We start from the raw sequence: 17,840 nt of genomic DNA, 5'->3' as shown, positions 1-17,840 counted from the left end.
TAGCCAAGTATGGAGAAAATGCATACAAGGTGGACCTACCTAGTGACATAGGATTGTCACTGGTTTTCAACATAGCAGACTTAGTTGCTTACAAAGGACCAATTCAAGGTTCAGATAGCAGTCACTCAGAGGTATCAGATGATGTAAACAACCTTCCAATACTAGCAAGACTAAATCAAAAGGCTAAAAAGGTATTAATTTCAAGGATCACTAAGAAGACAAGGTATCAAATTTATTGGCAGCACCTAATCAAGTGGCAGGGTATGGATGATGCTGAGGATACATGGGTGCTTGAGAAAGAGTTTAAGAAGGTAGGCATTGATCAGAATCTGATCCCCAAAGAGGTGACTTAGTTTTCTTTTGTTTGGGAGAATGGTGTAGGAGCACCTAGGACTTAGGCTCATAGTCCTTCCATAATTTTGGCTTGTAATGACTTTAGCCAAGTTAGGTTCCTAATAAGGACTCAAGGAGGGTGCAAGGTGTGTGAGTAAAGTTTATTTTGAGTCAAGTGTAGGCCTAGTTGAGTTAGTTTTCTTCCTAGGTTTGCACTTTGTGAGTAGGTGGTAGTTTGAGTAGGTAAATGGCCTTCTTGATGGTCAAAAGTGGCATAACTTGGTGTGAGAATTAGAGAGGTTTAAAATTTTCTTAGGAATTTTTGAAAAGTCATGAGTAATGACTTGAAATAGGTTGCTTAGGTTGGAAATACAAAATGTAAAAAGTTGTAAAAGTTGTCATGATAACTTTTGAAAGTTGTCATGACAACTTTGGTCCTAAAGAGCTTAGCGATGGAGTTAGGGATATCACAATGCCCTAGGATGCCTCCACACATGGGGAAGACTATTTAAATCTCCTCTTGCATGGTTACCAAGGTTGGAAGTTTGATTTTGTATGATAGAAAATCTGAAACTACTCATTTTCGGACTGTTATCATTGTTTTTGTCTAAATTTGCATAAAATATGAACACTAATGGATTGAATCCATTGATCCAGTTTTGGATTGTAGTTATTTGGTGTGTTCCAGTGTCATTTGATTTATTTCATGCTTTGTAGTTAGTGTGTGTTATTACTTTCTTTGTTTTGTTTCCAATCAACCAGTTTTGGCTTGTAAATAACAATTTCATGTAAAATGGTTGCCCCATAAAATCCCTTAGTGATACCATCACAACCCATTGGTACATGGAAGGGAACCCATTGTATAGTGTAAATATGTAGGGAGGAGTTTTGGAAGTGGAGATTAATATGGCTACCACCTTGTTCTAGGCGAGTCCAGGAGCAACCTGGCTAGAGAAGATAGGGTGAAAATTGAGTGCATAGTGCAGAGGTAAAGACCAAACTTTGGAAAATCCATTTGGGATGACTCATGAGGTCCATACAGAGTTGTAGTAGCAAGGAGAAACCTTGACAAGTAATCTAGATGCCCATTTCTCAAACTTGAACAGTCACTGCCAGTTATAGGCCTAGAAACCCTACCAAACCCTCATTTTTGGGTTAGGGAATTGTACGGTGAGTTGGAAGACCAAAACCAACAAAATCTCTTAGGGTTGGGTGATTTTTTGAAGAAAAATAAACCTTGTTGTATGGTCTTTTGGACCAATTCCCTCAAAACCCTTGAAAAACGGATTTTGGAGGCTTAATAAGGGCTCATCTTTGTAGCTCTATTTCTAGGCAAATTGGTGAAATTGGTAAGGAAGATAGTGAAAGAAAAACCACAAATGAGCCAAATTGACTTCATTTCATGGTAAATGCCACCTCCACACCTAGTCTACTCACCAAATAAATTATGGAAAGTCTCCAAGCGGTGGGAACTGGATATCTTGAAGTCTTGAATAAATATTTTGATGAATTCAAACGGAAGATGAGTCAAAGGATGAGGATATCTGGCAATATTCTTAAGAAGTATGAAGAGGACATCTGCTTTACCATTAGAGTAGATGAGTGCATAATGAAGGTGTTAGATCCCAGATAGGAAGAAGTAGAACCTATGGGATATGAGGTGATGTATGACATGTTGGATGGGTATGCCTCTACCCTAATTGCCTCTCCATTAAATGCTAAGAAAAAGAGAACCAACACCTACTTGGAAAGGGTAACACCGGTTGAAGAGCCTTCTATGAAAAAGGGAAAGGCAGTGCTAGCAGCATCGGCACCAGTTACCTCAGCCAACCCTAAAGTGACCAAGTGGTGACTTGCCAAGAAGAAATCGGAAGTTGCACCTGCTAAAGTATTTGAAAGGAAGTGGAAGACCAAGAGCAACTCACCAGAATTTGAAGATACAGAATCAGATGTGCAGCCTAAGAAGACAAGGCAAACAAGGAAAAAGACAAAAACTACCAGCATTGCACCTGCATCATCAACACCGGTAAATATTGACGTCTCTTATTATAAGCCAATGACACATTGTCAAAGGACTATCAAGAATATAAGGAGAAAATTGCTTAGTGATCCGAAGGAGTGTTTTGATGATTTTACCAATAGTGAGAAAGAGGAAACAGAGCAGGAAGTCATTAATTATTCGTGCAAGAATGATCGGTCGCCATCAGAAATTAGATCTGAGGCACCTGATTCTTTATATAATTCTTTGGACAACAAATGGCGCATTGCCATAGAAAAAGAACAAGAAATAAGGGAGAAAGTATTTGCTCAGTACTTTCCTGAAGCCTCCAATTCCAAATTATTTCAGATTATGGACACACATAAAGGTCTCTTCTTCATGAGAAGAAGAAGAATCAGGCTGCTAGAAGGCAAAACCTTTGAAGTAGAGAAGGATACTCATCTGCACGCTAAAGATATTATCCAGTTGCATCAAGTGTTTGAAGCCAACAAGAAGGCCGAACAAGAACCAGAAACTGGAAAACCGGATGAGGCATTTGATGATGAAGGAGAACCAGCTACAGAATAGGTGGACACCATTGATGTTGATGCTTTGGATGTTGAAGATGTCACTCCAGACACTGAAAAGGAAAAGGAAAATAATGAGAAAGCAGAGAAAGAGGAAGAGTAAAGGAAAGTGGAGGAGAAGAAGAAACAAGAGGAAGAGAAGAGGAAACAAGAAGAAGAAAAGATAAAAGAAGAGGAGAAGAGGAAAGAAGAGGAGAAGAGGAAAGCAAAGGAGGAACAGAAAGAAGAGGAGAAGCGAAAAGATGAAGAGAAGAAGAAACAAGAAGAGGAGAAGCAAAAAGAAGAAGAAAGAAAGAAGGAGGAAGAGAAGAAAAAGCATGAAGCAGAACAAAGGGAGAAAGAAGAGGAAAAGAAAAGAGTGGAAGAGGAGAAGGAAGCAAAAATGAACAAGCAAGCGGAGACTCCAAAGGCAACCGGTGGTCAAGCCAAACTGACTGACATCACCAGTCCTCTTGATCTCCAATCTGCAGATGAATCGGAGCTACTGCAAGGCATAAAGCTAGCACAGGAAAGACTGGAAGCATTGAGAAGGAAGAAGGAGCGAGATGTCATTCACACTGCTATTGACACCCTTACCAATTTGATCCTAGGTACCAACCTCCCCAGTACTGATTCCTCTCTGGCTAGACTAAAACTTCTATGTAGAGTGGTAGAGGACCAGGTACAATGCCTGGAGGAAGTTGCTAAAGCTAATGCACAAAAGAAGCATCAAAAGGCACTTAACACTACCTTAGTAAAGAAACTAAATGAGCGCTGGTCTTAACTTCAGAAAGAGCAGAAGGATATTAGAGATGCTATGGATGAGGGAAAACTACTACTGAGCAAAATAAGCCAACCCCAACTATTTTGTGATGATGTGCTTGCACAAAAGGATAAACTGCAATCTGATTTGCAGGCATACATAAGCAAATTTAAGACCCCGTATGATTCTTTCACCACATATGGGCAAACTATTCACCGGTACCAACTTTAGTTTGCCAGGATAGAGTTGGAGATTAGCTATAGGACAAGATATTTGCAGGAAATTCAATCTGTTTTATTACCCAGATTGCAAATTCTTCAGAAGTGCTTTCTCAATCTGGAAGCATTGACAGTAACTCAAGAGATGAGTACAATTGATGTCATGGAAGAATAGGTATCATAGATGCAGACGGAAAGTGAGGTTGCTACCTCATTACTTGAGTCATGGTCTTTATCCATGAATAATTTTCTATAGGATTTTAAATCAGTTTTTGATAAGTTTCACTCATTATTGGCATAAAAACTTATTTATTTTTGTAGACACCTAAAAATGGTCAACGCTTGCAGGGTCATACTTTAACATTTGCGCATTGCCTCATTTTAGGTTTTTGCGTCGCATTAACATTTCTCCTATGTCACGCACTTGGTTTTTATCATTTGCGAGCATCGAGTCATTCTTCTATCATCTCGCCTTCGAATTTGGTCTTGTCGATAACAATCTTCAGTCATGATTTTGGTCGATCTTTGTCCTTGTCAATCTTGTCATATTGCGATCGATTCGTCATTGATCCTTGTCCTTTCCAATCATGTCAATTTGGTCAATTTGTCATTAATTTTTGTCAACCAATCTCAATCAAATCATTTATCAACACTGGTCATTTATCAATTCAAAATCATGATCGATATCAATTATCTTCATCAAGACCTAATTGTCATTCTCGCATTTCTAATTCATCTTCTAGGGTTTTGTGATTTAATCATTTAACCTTGTGTGTCATTTCTTCCTCTAGGATTAATAATTTATTTATTTATCCTAAGTCTTCTTGTCACAATTAAATATTCATTTAATTGGCTAATTATTCCTCTTTTGTGAATTAATTAATAAATGACAAATTATTAATTAATTTACCTAATTTTCTAATTTTCCATCATTTCTAATTTTCTAATTTTCTAAATTGCCTGATTCCTAATTTCCACCTATTTTCTAATTTCCTAATTTTAATTTCCACCTAATTAACTTGTCTTTAGTGCTCCCTATTTTTGTGCTTCATGCGTCATACTCTTGGCATAGCAAGATGTCATAGGGTTCTAGTCATCTAAGCTTTGCATTGGTAATATGTCATAATTTATGACATAGAAGGTGTCATAACCTTCTTCTTTCCACTCATTTTTCCCATTTTGAAATCAATTGCCTCTAATATCAATTATCATGCTAATTTGATCATTTCTCCAATTTGTCTATAAATTGGATGAATTTCTTCAATCAAATCCCTTGACCCTTGATTCTTAATTCCTATCAGACTATCGAACTTATGCTTCTAGTACTCTTGAGCTTTTCATCAAAGTCAATCTTGCTTTCAATTGTATGTGCACTTGTAGGTGAGATCCACAAATCCATTTGAAGAGGAAAGAAGAACAATGGAGCCGCATGGAAGAAGCATCTAAATTGTTATCTGGTTTGCATGATATTTGCTTTTGAATGCTTTGTTTTTATGTCTCTATTGAGTGTGCTTAGGATTAGATTCATTGCAATTTGCGTTTGTGATTGAGCTAGATTAATATTTTGATTTGTCTTGTGATGATTCCTAATTCCGATGCTACAATTTTAATGATAATGTGAAACAGGGGTTATTCTGCAGCACTTTGTCATTGTTGGCAAAGGGGGAGTACTATCTAAAATTTTGGTGCATGTTATGTATACTTTCATGTTATTTCTTTAAGGGAGTAGTATACATTGTATTTTCTGCAAAAAGGGATAGTGTATATGCTGAGGGGGAGCAATTTTGATTATGGCATATTTTTGTTGTAAAGCACTTAGATGTCAAAAATTTTCCTAAGTGTTGCCATCAATACCAAAGGGGGAGATTGTTGGCATTTTGATGATGTTGTGATTGTCATTGATAGACACACACTTGTTTTATGACCACTTCCTTATGTATGAGTTATGCTCAACTGGTAATTGTTCCAACCGGTATTATGTATTATAGTCTTTAGACTATTAGTGTTTTTGCAGAAGGTGTTTACCAGTCACAAACTGACTGAAGACCCAAAGTGGTATGAAGACCTCAAAGCGGTTCGAGGATCTCAAGTGGTATGAAGGAACAAAGCAGTAGTTAACACTTCAATCTACCAACCTTCATTTTGACAACCGGCAATCGGTAAAATATATGAACCGATATTACTCTGTGATGAGTTACCAACCAACATTTTTGTGATGAATTATCATCCATCGACACTTTGGCGGTGATTTTGTGTCATGTTACCCAATTTTTCTAGATGCACTGAACCTAGGAACTTGCAATGTAATCCTATTGGACCAACATGAAATCAGATTGCTTTATAAGGACATCATGTCTAGGGTTTTAGGGGTTGATAGGTTTTTGATAGTGCATGAGGGTTTTTGTATGTGATATAATAGAAGAGAAGATTAGGTATGTGTGAAGAAATAGAGTGTAGAAGTATTGAAGACTGAAGTAATGCTAAATGTGCATTAACAATGAGATATCATGGATCTAACCAAGCATACTATGCTAGTATCTAGATCACTCACTTGTTGATTACTCACATCTTCGACAAGTCTGAAACCCTTAACCGGGTAGGCCTGACAAAGCCTTTGTAAATCCTCTAACAAGGTGATTCACAACTGTGAATCTGAAATCCTCTCACAAGGTAGTCTCTAGAAGGACTTATCTCTGAACAAAGATCTATATTCCTAATAGGATCTATTCTGGTAAAGAACATTGTATGACCTTAACTGGTCTGGTTTCTATTTTGTAGATAGTTACTTGTGAGTTTCTGCTCATTCTGGTTTTTCCCATTTGGGTTTCCACATCAAAACCTCTTGTGTTATGGTGTTTGTGCTCTTGTGGGTGAATGCTTTATTTGTTGTTTGGTTTTCATTTGTCTTAACCGGTTTGTTAGTAAATCTATTATACCAGTTAACTGCTAAATTGTTTAAGAGTTTAAGTTCAGTATTTTTTGGTATACTAATTCACCCCCCCCTCTTAGTATTCATCATGATCATGATTGTTTGCAGTACCGAAGCTTTCACCAACTTCAAAGCCAAGTCCATTAGTATCTCCATTAGGTTTCTGATTTTTCAGCATATCATCAAGTTCTTCTGAACTTTTCTTGAATTTCTCTTTATGTTGATTTGCAGTAGCCAACTCATTTTCCAAGAAATCTTTTTGTCTCATGAGTTCAGTTTTATCATGTTCCAAGTGAATCAGATCTATCTTTAACATATCATTTTCATGACTGAGTCTTAGATTCTCATTTCCAACATCATTGATTATCCTAGCCAAATCATCTTCATTCTTCTATCTGTCTTCAATGTCTTTACAAAATCTCATAGTCATATCTTGCATCTCATTCTACAAGGTCATGTTTTCTTGCTTCATCTTGCTTACAAGATCATTAAGAGTTTCCTTTTCATCATCATCATTCTGTATCTTCTCATGAAGTTCTCTTCTTTTGCTTCTAGCAATAGTAAGATTCTCCTGAAGTCCTTGAATGATTTCCTGTGTAGCCTTCAGATCATCTTCAAGTTTGATATTCTTCAACAATTCTGCATCATAATCTGCAAGAGCTATTTCCAATTGCTTTCTCAGATTATCCATTTGTGTCGGTGTCAAAATCTCCCTCAAGTTGTTAAACTTTTGAAAAAAGAGGACCAGGCTCTGATACCAATTGTTAGGATTCCCAAAGATACTGAGGGGGGGGGTGTAAATCAGTATCTTGCCAGTTTACAAATTTTTTGATCTTATTAAATAAATTGCATTCCAAAATAGTGTACCGGTAAGCAAGAACTAATGCAGTAGATAAGAACAATAAGTACAACATAGAAAGCACACCATAACACAAGATCTTTAACGAGGAAACCTAGTGTGGGAAAAACCTCGGTGGGATTTGTGACCCACAATATTCACAATAGCCAATGAATGGATATTACTTACAATAGGGGTCTGCACATGCAGGAAGGCCAACTACCTAAAGCTCACTACTTAATTACAAAAGGAAGTCTCACTGACTTACAAAATGGATTATGCAAATCCAATATAATGTACTGCTTCAGTTCAGCATCTGCTATGTCAGGTTCAGTACCGGTTTAATCTCATACAATAACCATAAACCTTACTCCAAAATCCACCTTATTATTCACATATTACTTCTGCAATAATATTCCCATGTTCGCATCTACCTCTTACATAAATGATCTACAAGATCTCATACTTATATATGAGTCCTATTAAAATATGCCTTGTCGGCTTACAAAAAGATATTACAAATAAATACAATATGCAATAAACAAAATCTTGTCAGCCAGGGTGCCGATAATCATCTTTGCTGCTGTCGGTAAACTATCTGTCGGTGTAGAGTCTACTGGTGTCAGTGCTTGCTGGTGCCATAGGATTGCAAGGTTGCCATCAATGACAATACCTTCAATCACCTACAATTTCTCATTGGAGTGTGCAATGCCAACAACTTCACTATACAAATTCTCTAACCAGGTGATCCATTAGTTTGGATTCAGAAATCCTCTACCGAGGTTACTCCTAATAGGGTACTACCTTTAAAAGGGTATAGCTTTTAACTAAGCTTTGGGATCTTTAACATGATTCACTCCTAGGAGAGCATGTTTGTAGACCTTAACCGGTCAATTATCTATTACTGCAGATAGTTAACTTGTGAGTCTTATCTCACCCCGGTTTTCCCATTTGGGTTTTCTACATATAAACACTTGTGTTATGGTGGATGTTTTACTTATTGTGGATGCACTAATATCATTTTGGATTGCATGCATAGTGTTTAAGAAATTTGTTAAGTATATCTACTAGCTAGTGTTTAAAGTAGTATTGTTTTTGGTGTCACCGATTCACCCCCCCACCTCTTAGTGCTTTACAAGTCCATCAATTGGTATCAGAGCCTAACTTCTTTAAAGATTAATTGCTTGGAAGGAAACCCTAAAGCCACCATGGGGGATATGAGCTACTTTGAGATGGCTAGAGAGCTTGAAGCTAGTAGAAATGAGCTCGAAACCCTAAGGGTCAAACTGAGAGCTTCTCAAGTTAAAAGGAGAGAATTAACTGAAAAATTATTGCAAATATCATATTATAGTTCTTCAGATGAGGCTAATATTGATGCTTTAGCTGAGGAAATTGAAAAACTAAATAGTGAAAAGCTAAATCTGAGGAGAGCGTTAGAAAGCCTAACTATCTGCATGAGTCAGGAACTGGAAGCCAGGAGGACAACTGAAGATCTCATCAAAGAAAGAGATCATGAGATTTCCAAGATCAAGTGAGAGAATGCTACTTTGCATGAGCATTGTCATGTAGAGAAAGACAAAAAAGAGACCTTACATCTTAATCTTGAATCAACATCATCTCTAAGAGAGACTCTGTCAAAACATAAAGAAGATCTTACCAGACAACTCACTGAAGCTAATGGGAAATTGGAAAAGTTCAACAATAGTTCTACCTTGCTAGATGAGCAAATTCAATCACAAAGAATGAAAGGTTATACCTCTGGACTTGGTTTTAACACATCTAAAAAAGGAGAATCTTCTGATACAAAGAGCAACATTCATAAGGACAAAACTGCTCCTAAGGCTAACAAGCCTACCGGTAAGAAAGTTTTTAAACCTGTTTGCTTTGTCTGTCATAAGCCTGGACATATTGCAAATGTATGTAGAAGAAAACCCAGTGGAAATACAAGTTACAATGCAAATAGTAGGTATGTATCTAAAAGAATTGAAGGTCATTATTTCACATGCAAAATGTATGGAAATAGATCAGTTGAATGCAAATATGGAGAAAATAATCTAGTACCTCATATGAATCCAAGACCAAATAGAAACTGGATGAGAAACTATGATAATCAAGGTAACATGAATTGGCAAAGACCCTATGTCAACCGGTTTAGTCCATTTGAGATGGAAAAGGTAACAAATGTTATTTGCACCATTTATAACAATTTTGGTCATGTGGCTATGAATTGCGGAAGGAGAATTGGAAGAGGCAATGTAGGACCTTGGAGATCATCTGGAATGGCCTGCTATCATTGTCATAAATCGGGACACATGGTGAAGTTTTGTAGATCTAGAAAGAAAAAAATGGTTAATCATTCTAAAGATAAAAAAGGCAAGCAGAAGGTAAATATTGAGGAAACCAGAGAAGAAATGAATCGAATATGGAAAAAGAAGAGTGATAATATACCTGCAGAAGAAACTAATCCTTCACCTAATGTGAAGAATCCTGCATCGGTGAACTGAGCCTTTCAATATGGCTAAGGGGATCATAATAGTAAATCTACTTTCGGACCCCTTGAAAAGAATGAGTGGTAAGAGAGTTTTTGAATTCTGAGTTGTTATGTGTGAAATCTTGATATCTTTTGTCAATCGGTTTTTCAAAAGTTCATCAACTGATTTTACACCTGTTAATATTGTATGCATCATTAAGCGGTGTATAAGGGTTTGTAACCCTAGTGGATGAGCATTTAATGCAGTAGGTAAAAAGGATAAAAGTGAGTTTTACTTTGTTATTTTTACCCTAACGCATTCGAGAGACAATTCTTGAGAACTTGCAAAGCGAAAAGAAAATTGCTAGCTGATTTTAGTCGAAGTTGTATCATGATTTGTGTGATCAAGCTAATTTGAAGGTTAGTGAAGACTGAACTGGTGTGCACTTGAGTTATCCACCAGTAAATGAGGCAGCATGCATAAACTAAGGTATTTCTTTGTAAAATCTTGCTTCTAATCTAGTCTATTTGAAATGGTATCATCATCTAAGAAAGTAGAGAAATTGATGATCACATTTGAACCTATGGAGGTTGTGAAGTTGGAATGAATTGTGTCTTATAATGCTTTATCTCAAGTTCCTAATGGTTTCATAGCGAAAGGAGATTTGTCTAGCTACATTGATTTTAAAATTGAGGATTTAGAATCATTGCCAATCTATTCTCAGTTGAAATCCCTTTGCGATGAAAATGAAAAGATTCAACCCGAGTATATTAGGGTTTATGAGAAAGGTTTTCATAATGAAGCTTATTTTCTTGAAGATTTTGAAGAGGAACATATCAAAATTATTCTGAGTCATGTTCATGGGGAAAATATGTATTTGGAAATGACACACACGATAACCAAGGAGGCTATTCAAGCAGTAACTTGTTTTTGCTCAACTGGTGAAGTGCCTAAGCTAAAGCGAATTTCAAAAGAGACAGTAAACACTTTAACCTCATCAACCTCTGATGGGCATTCTTTTTCTATCAATAACATTAAGGACCTAATGATTAAACTGGCAACTATGGTTATAGGCTACCAGATATTCTATTCCAATAGAGTGAACAATGTACCATCTGCAGCAGTGCATACTGCTTATAAAATGATAGCTGAAAATGCTAATTATGACCTATGTGAGGCCATAAGGAGCCAATTAATGTTGAATATTCAGTCTATCAAGAAGGACATCAGTCAAAATTTTAAATTTGGTTAGTTGTTGATTGGTTTATTCTTTTATTTCCCGTAATTTCCTACCGGGAATTGGCGATCTTGAATGGTCTAAGGATCTACTGGTAAGTGCCCAGATTAAGAACAACATTGAGGATATGAGGAACACCTTCTTTGCTGTAATGAATAAATATTTCAATGAATTTCAGAAGAAAATGAGTATGAGGGTAAGGCTACTTGAGGATGTGGTGAAAAACTTTGCTAAGGACATCATTTTTACAGTCACCACTGATTTCTGTCTAATGGAAGCTATTGAGCCTAGAGAAGATGAAATGGAAGACATGAACTATGAAGTCAATTATGACTTATTGACTGGTTATGCCAATAACCTATTGGCATCTCCAGTGGACAAACAAAAGATAAGATTGGATACAGTTGAAGTTCAAACTGCAAAAGTTGAAACCAGTAGTGTTCCAACCAAAAGTGGTAAAGGTAAGAGGAAGAAGGCTGAGCAAGCACCTCCAGTAATAAAAAGTACTAGAGTGACACAAAGTGTCCAAACTAAAAAGGAACCGGAACCTAAATTATATGTAAATAAGCAAACTGCATCAAAGAAAAGAGGTCGAAAACTGATTCTCCAAGCATAATCTGAAGATATTGATATTGAGGAGGAACTCAAGAAAATGAAAGCAACTGGTAAAACAACCAAACCAGTGAAAGAAGTGCCAAAGGCAATTGTGTCTATCAGTATATTATCTTACAAGCCTGAGACTAATTTTGAGAGAATGGTAAAGACATTAGGAAGAAATAGATTTGATAATGTCAAAGAATATTTTGATTCATTCAATGAAGATTAAAAGGAACAAATTGTTCAACAGGTAATAAGTTATTTGTGCCATTACAATAGACTACCTCATGATCTTGAGAAAGATATTTCTGATTCCTTATATACTATTCTTTTGAATAAATGGGAGGAAGTTGTGATCAAAGAAAAAGAAATTAATGATGATGTGTTTGTGTAATATTTTTCTGATTCATCAAAAGATGAGTTAATTGAATTGCTTGATAAGTACAAAGCCCAATTTGCATTCAAGTCAAGAAGATTGAAGTTACTTAGTGGAAAGGCGAAACCTGTTGAAATTGAAACTCATTAGATAGCTCACAACATTCAATGAATGCATGAGCTTATACATTCTTGTAAGGATGAGCAAGATATTGTTGGTCTACCGAAAATGGATGAGGAATAAATTGTGCAAGATGATGTTGTCTATCCCATCAAGAAGAAGGATGATACTGTTTACCAACGAGTCATACTTGTTGATGATATTAAGGAAGCAATAGATCTATCTGGAAAAATTTATGCACTGGATATGCAGCCACTGACAATTTCAGACTCACAGGTTACTATAGTTGAGATATCGACAACTAAAACAGGAGCTTATATTCCACCAGCAAAAGAACAACGGGTGAAACCCCAACTTCCACCAATTTCATAGGCTACTCAGAAGGAACCTGCTGAAAAAGTTGATAAATAGATCTTTGAACAAGAAAAGGAAAAAGGACAAGAGGAGGAGAAGACTAATAAGGTAACATATGTTGAACCGGTAAAATCATTAGTCATACACTAGATTGATGAAGATGATGATGACTGATTAGGCATCACAGGGCCTATAAATGTTGATAATATGAGTGCATCAGAAATGATGAAGATTGCAACTATCATGCAATCTAGGGAACACAAGAAGAGACTTAAAGAATACATGATGGAAGCAGAAACCATTCAGAATGTTGTGGATAGTCTGACAAGTCTACTATCAAAAACTGCTATAGGACATTTGTCAACTCCTATTTGAAGCTTGATTAGTTGGTTACTGATGCATCTAACCAACTTAAGTCCCTAGAAGAAGCAGTGCAAACTTATGCTGAGAAGAGCTACAAGAAGAAGCGTGGAGAGTAACTTATGAAAGAGATTGATACAGGAAAAATTGCCCTATCTCTTTAAAAAGATTTATTAAGAAAAGCTATTGAAACAAGAGGGAAAATTCTTCCATCTACTTCTAATGTTTCAATCTTTTATTCTGATATCAATAATAGGCAAATTGAAATAGAGAAAGAGATAGAGAAGATATGCAATGCATATGTACCGTTACAAGATTCTATTTTTCCTTTTGGCAAATTGCAAAACAGGTTAGATACCTATGATTTTGAAAAGGCAAATAGACTCTGATCCCTGAAGGAGTTGAAGAATCTACTCAGACCCCAAGTAGACATATTGGAAAGAGCCTACAAGAATGCAAAAGCAATTTTGGCTACTCTAGAGACATGTACACTTGATTCAATGGAAGAGTTTTGTACTCAGATTATCACCACAATTGAGATCACTGAGAACTTGCTGGAGACATGGGAACATGCTTTTTCTCAATTGAAGAGTACCTTTAGTAATATTTTTCTGAGGATTGCACTACATACATCTTGATTCAAATTTTCAAGTTTTTGTATATGTAAAACATTTTGATACAAAGTTTTCTATATATATGTATTTTGCTTTTCAATTCGGCATTATTGTCAAAGGGGGAGTAGAAATATGTATGTGTGTTGTGAAAATTTTGTATGTTTTATGTAGTAAGGGGGAGTAGGTGTAGAAATATATGTGTACAATTTTTTTTTGTAAGCACACTTAGTAGTATTGCTATAAAATTTCGAAGTGTTGTCATCAATGCCAAAGGGGGAGATTGTTGGCTTGATGATGATTGTAATGAATGACTTCATATATTATCATTGATGGAACATGTACACACACATATGTTCATATTATCTACTGGTGTGACTTCAAAGTTGTTTATATTGCAGCCAGTATATTAGAAGTTTATATTGCAATCGGTATATACATGGAGACAATCGGTGTGTATTTATATATGGATATACATAACTCGACATCAACCTGAAGATCCAACGAAGATTATCAAAGGAGCATCGAAGGACAAATGACTTATATGTTTAATTCCAACCGGTATTGTTATTCCAATCAGTATTCATTGAGTATATGATGAGTTATCACTGGTCATGATGAGTTATCCTAACCAACAATTTTTGGCAGTATTTTTGTGATGAGTTATGATTGTTTGACCAGATACACTGCACCTAGGAAATTGTGATATGATTTTTAAAGGCCGACATGAAATCTAAATGTTTATATATTGACATCACAATGAATTATTTTGTATGAGTGAAGGAGATATGATATGAGATGATTTGATGCGAAGGCATAAGTGTTAAGTTGCAAAGTATGTTGGTAATGAAGTTTTGAGTGCGTAGAAGAGGATCTATTCAAGCAAGTTGTGCTACTACTAGATCACACCACCTGTTGTTTTCTAACCACTGCAACAGTCAAATCCCCTAACCGGGTAAGCTCTAACAAGATTCATTGTACAAATCCTCTAACCAGGTGATCCATTAGTTTGGATTTAAAAAATCCTCTACCGAGGTTACTCCTAATAGGGCATAGCTTTTAGCTAAGCTTTGGGATCTTTAATAGGATTTTCTCCTAGCAGAGCATGTTTGTAGACCATAACCGACCAATTATCTATTACTACAGATAGTTAACTTGTGAGTCTCATCTCACTATGGTTTTTCCCATTTGGGTTTTCCACATATAAACACTTGTGTTATGGTGGATGTTTTACTTATTGTGGATGCACTAATATCATTTTGGATTGCATGCATAGTGTTTAACAAACTTGTTAAGTATATCTACTGGTCAGTGTTTAAAGTAGTATTGTTTTTGGTGTCATTGATTCACCCCCCCTCTCAGTGCTTTACAATTCCATCAATGTCCATCGTCTGACAATGAAAATCCATCAGGTTGTTCAATGTAAACTTCTTCCTCAAGATCACCATTCAAAAAGGTAGATTTGAGATCCATTTGATATACCTTGAAATCTTTATAAGCAACTTAAGCAAGCAACAGTCTAACAACTTCAAGTCTAGCAACTAGGGCAAAAGTCTCCTCATAATCAATTCCTTCTTGTTGAGAATATCCTTTGCAAACTAGTCTAGCTTTATTTCTGACAACTTCATTCAATTTGTTTTTGAATACCCATTTAGCACCAATAACATTCTTATCCTTAGGTCTAGGCACAAGTTCCCAAGTATTATTCTTTTCAATCTGATCTAGTTCTTCTTCCATAGCTCTCATCCAATTTTCATCTTTACAGGCTTCAACAACATCTTTAGGTTCAACTTTGGAAATCAAACATACTTCTTTAGCAACTAACCTTCTTCTAGTCATCACACCTTTATTTTTATCACCAATAATCCGATTTTTAGAATGATTCAATCTTACATACCTTAGAGTATTCTGATTGTTCTGGTTTTTAGGTTCCTACACCCCTTCACCAGCAACATCTAGATTCACAATCTCTACCAGATCATTCTACTTAGGCTCTTCAGGTTGAATAGGTGTTAAAACAATATGTTGACCATCATCATAACCACATGCTCTGATCTCTTTCCCAAGGTTCTCATCCACCTTCACATTTGCACTCTCTACAATATTTCTTACTCTCTTATTGTAGTACCGATAGGCCTTGCTCTTTGTTGAATATCCCAAAAAAATACCTTCATCACTTCTAGCATCAAAATTTCCTATGCCTTCATCTCTCTTGATATAACATTTGCTACCAAAAACTTTGAAATATTTGACAGTAGGAACATGACCAAACCAAAGCTCATAAGGGGTCTTACCGGTATCTCCTTTGATGTGAACTCTGATGAATGTGTAAACATCAATACTAATAGCTTCTCTCCAGTAGATCTTTGGAACATTCCCTTTAATTAGCATAATCCTTGCAATATCCAAAACAATTTTGTTCTTTCTCTCAATGACTCCATTCTATTGAGGGGTTCTAGGAGCAGACAATTGTCTTCTAATCCCATGCTTCTCATAGAATTAATTGAACTCACTGAAATGAAATTCTCCACCTCCATCAGATCTCAAACACTTCACCCTCAATCCAGACTCAGTCTCAACCTTATCTTTGAATATCTTGAATTTATCAAATGATTCTGATTTCTCCTTCAAAAAGACAACCCACATCATCCTAGAATGATCATAAATTAGTACCATAAAATATCTATCACCCTGCACACTTCTAACATTTGTAGGTCCACATAGGTCAGTATGTATAAGATATAGCAATCCATTAGATGTATATTGTTTTCTTTTGTAAAAACATTCTTGTTTGCTTACCCAACTAACATTCCTTACATACTGGATTAGTGGGCTTAACAATCTTAGGTAGATCAATAATATCATGCATAGAACAAATCTTAATAATTGAATCAAAATTCACATGACACATTCTCATATGCCACAAACAACTCTCATTAATATGAGCAATTAAGCAACTTTTCTCACCTACATTTAAATGAAAATTGTTACCTTCAGTCTTAATTCCGGATGCAATCTCTATACTAGAGGCATTCAAGATCTTGCATTTACCATCCTTGAATTGTAGATCATAACTCTTATCAACTATTTGTCCAACACTCAAAAGACTATGCTTCAAACCTTCAACATACAAGACATCATCAGTGTTATGCTTACCATCAAAAGAAATAGAACCTCTCCCATGGATCACATAGGATTTATCATATCCAAATCTAACTATTCCACCATCATATATTTCCATGCTTACAAATTTACTTTTATCACCGGTCATATGATGTGAACAACCACTATCAATTACCCATTCATCTTTCTCTTCAACTTTAGCAGCTAAACTTGATGGGGAGTAACACTCAAAGAGAGTTAGTGCTTTATCAAAAGGTAGTCAAGTATTGTCTTAGTGGGCTCACTTCATTATTCTCTGGTCTATCAATAAGTTTAGACATCCCAACTCTCTAGAAGTGCTCCCAATCATAATGTGCTCACAGGTTGCTCAGGCATGGTTGAGATTCACAAGGGCAAATCCAACCTTACACTCTCAAACTCCTAACAAATGCTTGCAAGGGTGGTAGAAGGTGTTTATGAGGTTTTCTAAGGCCAATCAATAGGTTTTGAGTTTGGGTTTGATCCATTTCCCCATCGCTCCTTCCTTTCCCTATTTTCTAGGCCTAATAGCCCTAGAGCCCCAATTAGCCCTACCTAACCAATTTTTGTGGATTTGTTTACAATTTCCCCAAAGAACCACACAAACTCATTGGTGATCTAAGTACCCTTTTGGAAGTACTTACAGATTTATGAAATGAGACATCTCAGTCTGATCGTACAGGTACGGAACCTGAGAAATGCTTGTTTTAAGGGGTTTTAGGCTCGTTTTGGTCTTCTTTCAAGGGTTTGGTGTCTTCCCTGATCTGCCACACCTCCAAACTCTCACACATGCTATGGCACACCTCACTTGTTCATGCCAAATATTCTACAACTCCAACTCTGCTCTTTCTTGAAAGCATTTGTATATTTTCATTCATTTCCTAACCGGGCTATGACTGAGCTCACCTCAGAAATGATGCTCAATGGGTTTTCCATGATCTCTAAATA

Source organism: Cryptomeria japonica, chromosome 5 (genome assembly GCF_030272615.1).
Source record: "Cryptomeria japonica chromosome 5, Sugi_1.0, whole genome shotgun sequence".
NCBI lineage: Eukaryota > Viridiplantae > Streptophyta > Pinopsida > Cupressales > Cupressaceae > Cryptomeria > Cryptomeria japonica.
Note: the sequence above shows the minus strand (reverse complement) of the source record.